The sequence below is a fragment of the Haemaphysalis longicornis genome, unplaced genomic scaffold, assembly GCF_048455015.1.
Source record: "Haemaphysalis longicornis isolate Haplotype H1 unplaced genomic scaffold, Haemaphysalis longicornis Haplotype H1 scaffold_8, whole genome shotgun sequence".
Lineage (NCBI taxonomy): Eukaryota > Metazoa > Arthropoda > Arachnida > Ixodida > Ixodidae > Haemaphysalis > Haemaphysalis longicornis.
In genome coordinates this window covers 32,310,480-32,321,422 of record NW_027526445.1, presented here as the reverse complement: position 1 = coordinate 32,321,422, position 10,943 = coordinate 32,310,480, and positions in this window count along the sequence as shown.

Genomic DNA, 10,943 nt, shown 5'->3' with positions numbered 1-10,943 from the left:
AGATGTTAGCGACCGCAGCGCGCGCGAACGACATATGTGGTTTAAGCGCGAACCGACCGCGGCCAGAGAGCGCGATGCGAGCGCCCCACCTGTTCTTGCGCGCGAACCTAACGCGGCGAGAGAGGGTGTTGCGCACGTCCCCACCTGTTGTGCGCTCGAACCGAACGCGGCGAGAGAGGGCGTTGCGAGCGGAGAGAAGGCGAGGAGGACGCGGGGGAGGGGGCGCACCTCTGGCCGACGGTTGAATGAGTCAAGGATATAAGGCACGTTCGTAACCTTCCGTTCTGTGTCCGCTTTGTGGCTCAGTTAGTAGAGTACCGTGCACCTTGCGTTCCGCCCGCAGAGTCGTAGGATCGAAACCTGGCGCCGGCAAGTATTTATATAGTGTAGGGGGAGCGATGCGGACGCGGACTACGGACGCCAACGCGGGTGACATCGTGAGTTACTAAAATGCTCTGCATTTAAAAGATTTTTGTGACGTGTATCCGTCACGGAAGTGACGTCGCCAGAAAAAGAGCCATTGATGCGTCGGCGCCCGCTTTCGATTTCACGACTCTCTGGCCGCAACGGGAGGTGCGTGGCGCTCTTGCCACTGCGCTACGAACCAAGACGGGAGCATACGCTACGGACGCGCCTTATGTCCTTCCCTATGACTCATTCAAATGGTGCGCGCCGTCTAAAAGAGGCGAAGCGAAGCAGCGCATCATGACGCTAGTGAGCGCTGACAGTTGTCGCCTCGATGCCGGCGCCTTCGTGTACGGGGGACGGGCGTGAATTGAGGCACCCTCTCCTGTTTTTTGTTTCTTGCGTGTCGTTGTCATTTCGTCTGGCAGGGTCAGGCTCGCAAACCCTTCGCACAAAAAAGAAATTCCTTTAACATTCAACTGCTTTTGTGAAGGCCCCTTTCACTTTCGTGTTTTGCCGATTTCAATGCAAGAGGGATCAACCACATTTTTTTTGCTACTGAGCTTTGGGCAATATCTTCCGAGGGCGCAGTCCATCATGTCTAGTACCCCCATGCCCACATTGTATTTTTTATTGGAAAAGTTTGAGTATACTATTAACCTGTTTGGTTGGGCGTAAAGAAAAGGGTTTCCCTTTACCCACAGGATCGGGGCTGAGGTGGTTTGAGGAAACTGTAAGTATTGCATTGTCGTTCCACGTGCATGCGTAGACGGTCCCGTCGGTCTTGTAGTCGAAAGTTCCCCTTTTCCTGTGTCTTTCACGCTCTTCAGTGCCAGCCGCAATTTCTGGTCTCTCGTATAGTCCTCGTCGCTCTTATCCCCTGGTCAGCCAGTTCCGTCAGGAGTCTGTGCGAAGTCGAAAAGTTGTCAAAGTATATTCGCTCTTTCCAGCGACGCTAGTGACGCCGCGCGGAATTTGTCCGAAGCCGGGAAATGGTGATCGGCGGACCGGTCGCCCCGGCGGAGGCGGCCGGCGGCATTCGTGCGGCCTCGCAGAAGCGAAAATAAAACAGTAATCGCTATTATAGTAATCGAAAATGCCCTATAAATAATCGGAAAAGATAGACTGAATGAGCGTTCCTTTTCTCTAACCTTTCTTGAAGAAAAAAAAGCGGCGCATAAATGAAAGAGTTTTGGGCCTCATCGGTGTCTGCTGCGCAGAAAAACACGTCTTTAGGACCCACCTGTGCGTACGTGGCGCTTAATTATTGTTTGCTGAATTACGGCTCCATCATTTAATGGCTAGTTCTTTGCTGTGAGGGCGCCGAGTTTGTAGGCTTTTTGTATAACCTTGTGATCGTCTTTTTCAGATACTGTTTACATTCACTACCGCATAATATGTCAACCTATTGGCTTAGGTGTTGTTCGCTTAATTTTACTGCTTTCAAACATATATGCAGCAGAAAGTGTCCAATATGCTCTCTTTTTTTTCAATGACGACTTTCTTGCTAACTTTTTGCACGCGAAGGCGAAAAGCAAATGTGGGGATGCGTTTATTGATTATGAATGAATATATAAATAATTATGTTGAAGCCAGATGTTTTAGCAATGCCAGTATTATAACCTTGGCTCTGCTAGTTAAACGCGAGCCCTTGAAAGCATATGGTAGGCCCCCCCCCCTTTCTTTTGGTCACAAGCATCAACGCACTTAAAATTTCTTACCGGCAGTCAAATCAACATAACGTAATTTCAGCCAGGAGATTTCTCCTTAATTATAGCAAGCCGAAAGCGCACCTGTAAAATACTGCCTGTATTTTCATGTACGGTTCCATATCACACGCCAGAGTACGTAGGCTTATATTTTTTTTCATCAAATGCTAACACTTCGTTTGTATGCTACTTGATACGACGTAATGGGAACCTTGTCTTCGCGGTTTTACTGCCCAAAGTCATAGAAAAGTTTTACTACACCCAAGCAAAACACCGCAATGCGCACATATCGCCCACGTGGGGTGCGCATGGACTTCTGCTTAGTGTGCACACAGTGAAAAAATGAACACGCCTAAAGTAAAACGTACACTGTGATGACGCACACGGCAATAATATCCTAAAACTTAGCGTTGCACATTCTGCAGCAGGTTGTTTGCCCAATTAGGCGGGAGTGTTCTCAAACCACTTCCGTGCGGCCTGAGCCGTGCACAGCGGATGCTACCGTACACGGCAGCAGACACACACTGAAACGAATTGAATGCTGTCTCGTAATCAGCAACGTATACCTGTGTTCATTTTTTAAAGAAAGTAGTTGTTCCAAGCGGAACTATGGCCTTTTAGGCCGCTACTTATGCTGGCACGTATGTTGCTACGGAGGCCCGATCACAATCTCGTCCGCCATTGCCGTTCTTCGCAGCGCCACCTGTAGGGGCTGGAAAGAGCGGATAGACTTGGTGCTTGTCAGTGGAGGCCATGACCGGTACAAAATTGCTCACAACACTGACCTCGAGAGGTGCCTGTTCATACTTCTCACTTCTCCAGCAGTATATGCCAATCGCATACAGGTACCCATTGGAAGAGCCCAGCGGCCGTATCTTGTACCCAACCCGAGTTGGGTTACCACAAATGAACATTTTGCATGACTGGTGCCGTAATAAGACACCATTGATGCGTAAATGCTGAGGCTTTCGTTGGACCCTCCAAACTGGCAGACACATTTGGAGATTTCGTGGTAAAGCGACTGAATCTTTAAAACCTCTTCGCCTGCCTTCAAATGAGCGTTGCCCATAACATAGAAAATTTTTTGAACAGCCGGAACCTATTCGGAACTTTCAGGAATAATGGCGCCGTCGCGCGGTGGCCGCCGGAAACAGCCGAAAGATTATACGCCTCGAGCTTCGCGATCGCTGCGCCACCGGCCGCCGCTTCGTGGCGTTTACGGGATATGCACGGCGTGGCTGACAGGGGCTCGTGCAGTGTATCGCTTCTGCTTCGCTTCTTTTCGCATTTCCGCACCCAATAAAACTTGTTATGGGGACGTCTATAAGCAAAGAGTACATTTAGGTCCTTTAAAAAGTAGGTAGGTATTCGTGGAATACTCGAACGCCAACAAGAGCCACCCGGGGACGCGGTTCTGCGCGCTTCATCGCCGCTATTCTGGGCGTCGGCGACGGCATCAGCCTCCGAATACATCAGACACAAGTGAATTCTACTGTCGCCTCGTTTAGACCTGACACTGGCACAGTGAGAGGTTGGCTTCGTTTTGCTGCGCGGACAACGAATATGGCTTCGTGTCGAGTATTTACTTCGCAGAACAATGTGTTTCAGGGATATGATTATCCAATCCCGGACAATAACTAATGCCTTTCATAAGAAGATAAGCCATGAGAAAATGTTAAGTATATTACTGGGGATGCTTAGTTAAATATGTGCCGACTCACGCCTTATAGCAAGAACCGAGGAAAGTTAATGAAACCACGGAAAATAAATGCCGTGTAAATCCGGAAGGAACAGAATAGCTGTAACGGGAACGAAAAAACCCAGTGCAGCTTCTGATATGCTAAAGACGTTTGTCGAAACTTAAACCAGGTACGACCCAACAGACCATCTAGACGCGAAATGCACTGCTATTTCGTGAGACATGGGGAGGGGGGTAGTGGAGGGGGACGCTGTACGTGTACAAATTCGGAGCGAAATCAAGCAATGAATGTTTAAGGAGTCACACACACAAATTTAGCGTTTACTTTCCTTTTGTTTTTCGACTTCGGCGAACAGCTAATCGTTCGGCGGTCGCATTTTTGGAAGTATATAGGGTAGGCAGTTCACAAGCCATGAAAGGTGTCATTGGAGAGTTTGATATCTGATAAGGTCCTCTGACTTCAGTTTGTGGTTTAATTTGCAGGCTCCCTGCGCCATATGCCGATGTTTCGAAGTAGCGTTTAGTCGCGGACGTATTGTATATTGTAAGCCCGTGTCCGCGCTTTCGACGGAGGATATATGTAGCAGATGAATGTTTACGGGCGCTCACCTCACGACAAGACGACCCTGTGTCGTGTACTGATCCCCGAGTATTATTCTGCATTATCCATCGTACTTTCGTTGAATGTTCCCGAAATTAAGACACACTGGCTTGTAAATGATGATGATCAATATAGGAAGTAGGATATGGCAAACGTAGCTGGTGTGCTTTCAGGTATGAGTGCTCCGCTAGATTATGTAAGCGCACAAAACCGATTTACATTTTAGTGTATAGCCGTAGCATGAACATACAAGGAAACGCTGGTTACGGAGACACTGTTAGTAAATTTCTGGGCAGTGTTACTACAACCAGCTTCATGCATACGCCGGTTCCGCGACGCTAGCCTGTGAAACACACTTGGCGCTTGTGAAGGCCGAATGCGCCCCACTGAGATCGCGTCAGAAACATTTACTCTCTCGTAAACACACCCCATGTGACTGCTCCACATAGCAGAGTGACTGCTCCACGTAAACATGAATTTCCAAGGCCCAGAAACGGTAAATCTCAGTCGTGAACATGCCGAAAAAGCAGCGACGACAGTGCGGAGCGGGACAGAGACTCCCGCGGCTGCCTTCGAAACGGGCCGCTTGGGGGATTTCAGTTGCGCCCCTACAGGCAGCGCTCGAGGCGTATACGTCGCTGCGTCGGCTGCAAACGCTGCACACAAACCTCGGTTCTTCTCTCTATGTGTTTACGTTTACTTGAGTGTGGCTTCAGGCTAGTTGTGGTTAGCGAAACCGTCGTGGTTAGCGAAAAAAGCATAAAATCATGCGAGAGGCACAGGAACACAAAAAGCACAAACGTTGCGCGTGCGGTCAGTCCATGTTAGTAAAAGTGTTGCGTGCCGCAGTGCCACGCAAGGCGAACCACCGCTAGTTTCCGATTGATGTCCGCCTCAAGAAGGAATGGATTCTTATAAGATTCGAATTGGGAAGCCTATCCCGCACACACATAAAAAGGCCACGCTACGTTGACAAGCGTTGAGAAAGCTTGCTGTAGTCGTCGCGCGCTGCATCGCATCGACCCCGCCACGAAGGGAGGCGCGGTGACAGTGCCGTATTCGTGTGGTGAAAGTGTATCGGAATGTTAAAATTATAATTGTGGCCCCCTGAAAGCGAATCGCTCGTTGTCGTCTCGTCGCAAGCTGCGGTCGTCTCGTCGATCCCACCACGAAGGTAGGCACCGTGAAATGTTGCTGCAGTCGCCGCGCACTGCCATTGTCGCACGGGCCACGTCGCAAAGGCAGTCGTCAGGAGGCGGCACTGTAGTCGTCACGCGTTCTAAGGCATCGCAAAGTTACCGTAGTAGTCGCAAGCTGCAGTCGTAATGTCGAACCTGTCACGAGGACAGGCGTCGTGCTCGCGCAGTGAAAACTTAGTACAATATATGGTACCCTAGTCGTCGCGAAGTGCTGTAGTCGCGCCGATTCTCTCACGAAGGCAGGCGCCGAGGAAAGCCCCACAATTTCGCAATGCCTGCCTTCGTGGCGGGGTCGACGCGAGGTAAAGTTGCCATGTGATACGCCGTCAGCGCGCGGGCAAGACAGGCAGTCTGGGCAGCACACTGCACGGAATTTGTTGGCGCCAAGGCACTGCACCGACAAATAGATAAAACGTAGCCGCAACCAGAAAAAGTGGGCATCCCAGTTAATAATCACGTGAACAAGCCGCGAGATTTTGCGAAGTATGTGAAAAAGCAGGCAGAAGCACTCAGTTGGGGTAAAGGGAAGCAATCACGACGCCAGCCAGGCCACTGCCGACTTTCAGTCAGCAACATACGTAGCACCCCGCGTCACAAACTTTTTACCTTCTTCAGGGCAGCGTTTCCTTTCATCCGCCATATTGGGGTTAGTCGTGCGTCGCTACGATGAGCCTGTGGCACCCCACTCTGTGCACACCTTGCATACAGCGCATACACTCCGTTCAGCCTTATAATCTCTCGAACGGCCATATTGGGTTTCTCGTGGCGCCAACTATAGCCGCTGAAAGTTGCGAATTCCGGGTCATCACTGTTGTTACTAACGGCACACAAAGGTCTTCCGCGGTGCTCCAGTATCAGCCCTCGAATGGAACGGAGTGATGTACGCTGAAACGTAAGACTCCGAAAAACTGTGCTATGTCCGCTCCTGTCACCTCAACCTCTGCCTCCTTTTGGAGTGCGTACCTTGCTGTCAGGTTAGCCAGGGAACGATGTATTCCGGAGAAATGATTTTACTGAACAAGACAAATGGGCTCATGTTTGTCAACTCGGGAAATGTCTGTAGTAACAACGAAGGGTACTGGATGGTCCGTGTTTTATCGAGCGTGGCATGGTCACCCCGCACTGCTTTAGAGTACAGCAGGATTTCTTGAAATTATCTACAAAATATCAGTGTGACACAAAGGTTGTGTCTCAATGTAGTATACAGGTTATTTCAGCGCCATTTCGATTCCGTGGTGAAAGTACTGATGTCCCGCGCCCGCTCAATCAACACTGCTGGTTTAAATCTCGGAACCGTGTTGGTTTTCTTTTTTGCTTTTGCCTTTTAAGTTGTATAGTTTGCAATCGCATTTGCGAATAATTCAGAATAAACATTTTTCGTTGAACTGCAGAACCACCATATCAAACGTAAATGTATCGTTTAAATCATTGTTACGGTTTGTTCAGTTTTAAACTAGTGCGTTGTATCTATAAACAGGCAAGTGTACTTTTATAGGAAGGAATACTGATGTGTGTATTTCTTAAAACTTGGTATGTCTTGACACAGCGAAAAAGTAGTTTTCTTCAATTCACTTCAACAAGAAAGAAGGCATGTTTGAGGGGGGGGGGGTCGTGTAGATACAGGGGGGAATATGGGGCCACTGCCGGAAACGAAGCCCTCCATATATCGCAACTGTTAACCCTGAGCACGTAAAAGCCCAACGCGTACAGCCTATATTAACATAAAATACGCTCCAGGCCTTCAGGAGAAAAAGCGAGGGTGGAATAACTTTGGTGGAATTATAGGCACAGTCCAACAAAGAGGCAGGCGCGCACGGCCCCACAACTCACACTACTGTTCTGAAAGCGCTCGTAATATCTGTTGTGGTGTACTTGTCTGGCAGTTAGTAAACACAGATTGGCGTAGGAGTTTCCCGGAAAGCAAGAGGACGGAAGGGGAAAATGGAATGCGGGACGCCCACAAAAAAAGGTGCCTGTGCCGTACCGTGCAACTCTCCCGCTGCTTTTGTTACGGTTATAAATCAGTAGAACCGATCAGAGTAGCAGAATGGACTACTACAACTACCTGTGTACACGTTTGCATGGCGTCACCACAACACAACCAAGCTCGATGTCAGCGCGAACGAGCGGCCAATAAGCAATATATAACCCGATGTCGGTTCGGAAAGCGTGTACGTGGTCAGCCTAAGAAATGTTGAGGCGATTCGATAGACATTCGCGTAAGTATCTTAAACTCCCGCATGTCTTGCCCAATTCCCTAGGTCAGCTTTTCCAGCCGAGAACGGAGTGCAGGATTTATAAGCGAATTATAATAAATGGCCCAAAGGGAATGCTGAAAATCAAACGTCCCCGTTCCAGATTGAGAATATGGAGCAGAATATCGCAGCAGCAGACGACGCCGCAGCCGGATGATCTAGCAGACGTCAGTGAGAAGCGAGGCATCATGGGCAGCCACGCTCGCGCGGTGCGAGGAGGCGGACACAAGGAGGCTGAATCGCTGCGCGGGCAAAACTGCGGTTTTGATTTGCAATAACTCCACTAATAGTCAATGATTTCACGAAATTCTTGGAGGATGTGATGACCCGGAAATTCGTTTACCTGAAAATGCGAACACCCATGTATCGGGAAAAGCATTTCGGGACCCCTTTAATGTTTCAAAACAACGTCACGCTCAAGGACTTGTCGAAATAAAACACCAGCCATTCCTGGCGTCAATCTGTCGACGGTAGTTTGCGGGCAACAACCTCGACCATGATTAATTGGGAAAATCAGAGGTGGTGTTGACGCAGTCATTTGTGGCATTATAAGTTAGCTATACTGGGTCGGTGTAAAGACATCAGAAGGAGTTACGTCATGGTGTGTGACCACCAGAAATAAGTGTTTCTGGACAAGTTGCTCCAAACTGCCTAATCAATTGAAGAGGTCATTCAAAACAGAAAGTCACTAAAGGCCACGGCATAATGTAAGAGCAGGAACAAGAACAGGCAAACAAGTGAGGTTGCAATTTTGTGAATGGCCACTAGCGGTCGAAGAGTCACGATTGATGACATGAACTGCGTCTAGTAGGGTGTAAAAGGCGGCTCGCGTTGGTAGGTTCGTTGGTATGTTTGTTAGTAAATTGCCAATGCTTTCGCCGTAACGTTCGGAGCTGAGTGCTCTCTGAGGCGCAAATGCCGCACAAAAAATGAGTCCTCAGTGGGGCATGTGGAGTAGGCGTGTGCTCAAGTGAAGTACAGTACATTGTTTCGTACTCGAGTACACAACACTGTACAACATACCCTTTTATTGGAGTCGTGCATATGTGAGGCAGACGTGGGGCGGGTTTGACTTGGAAATAACGGAACTGCGTAACTCAGAGAAAAGGCTTGCAGGTTCGTGATTATCGGCACATTGCCAGCAGTATGGTTGAACGCATTGTGCGACATCTGTACTCTTTATTCATAGCAACCAAACAGCTCGAAATGTTTTAAGGCAGCGCATATTTGCAACTGTCACAGTCATGCGTCCGTCAGCCTTCTGGGACATTATGCAATAAAGAGGTTCCTTTCTATGGATCAGTTGACAGTTTTCAAATTTTTGTAATGGCGATCGCAGCGGCAGGTTTATTTCCGTTTCTTTCCGTGATTGGTCTGTGTGGGTGCGGCCTCTGTTCATATTTGTGCTTTGCTCTGAGTAAACTTGAGTTGAGAGTCAGCGCTCAACTTCTGTTTTTCGTCTACTTTCGCGCTGTTATCACGATGCCAAGGTTATACAGGAATTGTCCGCTTTGATGAGTCTATCATTATGCCGTGTTTCGTTGACTTGTCATAAACCGTTTAAAGTAAAGTTGTAAACGTTACATAATTCCAGTCGGCTGTGACTTCGTGCCTATCTACTGAAGTAATGTAGTTAAAAGAACTGCTGTAACTCTTGTATATTGAAAAGTAACCCGATATCAAAGCAAGATAAAATTAGCAGCGAAGAGAACTATCTAAACTATCCCAAAACACATTAGATAAAAACTGGCCGGCAGGACAACTCCAACATCACGCTGAGCATCCTTTACTTTAGGCGGTTAGGTAGTTCAGAATAAAGTTGTATATATTGTGGTATTCCCGTCTGATGTCGATGGATCAGCTTCTACCGCAGGAGACATACAGACGATGTTTCTCCACTGGAATGTAACTCCAGTACTTCTAAGTTTCAGCCAGCTAATTTACAACGGAGTATGCCAAATCGCAAATAACAATTGCGATCAGTACAGCTTATGCCGCCGTTCAACGCTGTTCACCAGCTGGGAGAGATTCCATGGCGGATATAGATGCAGTCGCTCGGTACACACTGGTACACGTAATTCGACCAATCCTTTAGCTTCTGCTGCCGTCCGAGGCGACCACTACCACTTCTTGTGGAAAGCCGAAAGGTAGAAATCCCGAGAGACAGCGAGTGCGTCGTGTTCAAACGAAAGGATTGAAGGAGGTACGGTCGCACAATGCGTTGTAATAAGGGGAAAGCGGTAGAAGAGGAAAAGTAGCGTTCTAATGCAGCCGGACAGTAACACTGCAGAGAAAGTCCAAATGTACGACAAGTACGGGAAAAACAAGCCCGCGATGCCGAACAGCATTGTGGCCAACGAGCTCTTTTCAATGAGAACGGAGCACCTGTCACACAATGTCGATATACCAGTCGGCACACGGAAAGAAGTCCTAAGTTGAACGGTCAACAAGTTAAGGCTATTTACATGTGCATGGCGCAGGATGCCACCGTAAACAACGCGCCCACGGCAGTAATAACAAAAAGGAGTGCGAGCGCCCCCTCGAGAGGTTCTATAGGAAAAATTATCGAAGGCTAACTCCAAAGTTTGTATATCATTTGCGACAAATCCCGGTCTGACATCCCAAAAGCGCAGTCTATTTACTCCCACGGGCTACGTGGATTCCTTACCAAGTAGCCATAATGAAGTAGAAAAAACGGAATAACCATAAAAAAAACGCAATGAACTGTAGAATGTGAAAAAATAGGGTATTTACAATATTTACGCATTTGTCTACCCGTCTAAATCCCGTCTAATTGTTATGGAAAGTTCTATTATTAATTGAAATTGCTACGAATCGCAACTTCTTCGGCCTTCCGTGGTGGTATATGTAAGCAACATTTCGGCGTTGTAACCAAGGTTCTCCGTTGTTACGGTTCTTCGGCAATGTTTCTCGCCATAACAATTAGCACGGGAGCAGGTGAAGGCAGACACCCGGACATCACAAATACACTCCTTCCATGATTAGAAGCAAAAACACATCAGCAGCGCCCCCCTATTCGAAGGCCATTTTAAGTGTAGTTTTTGTTGTTTATTG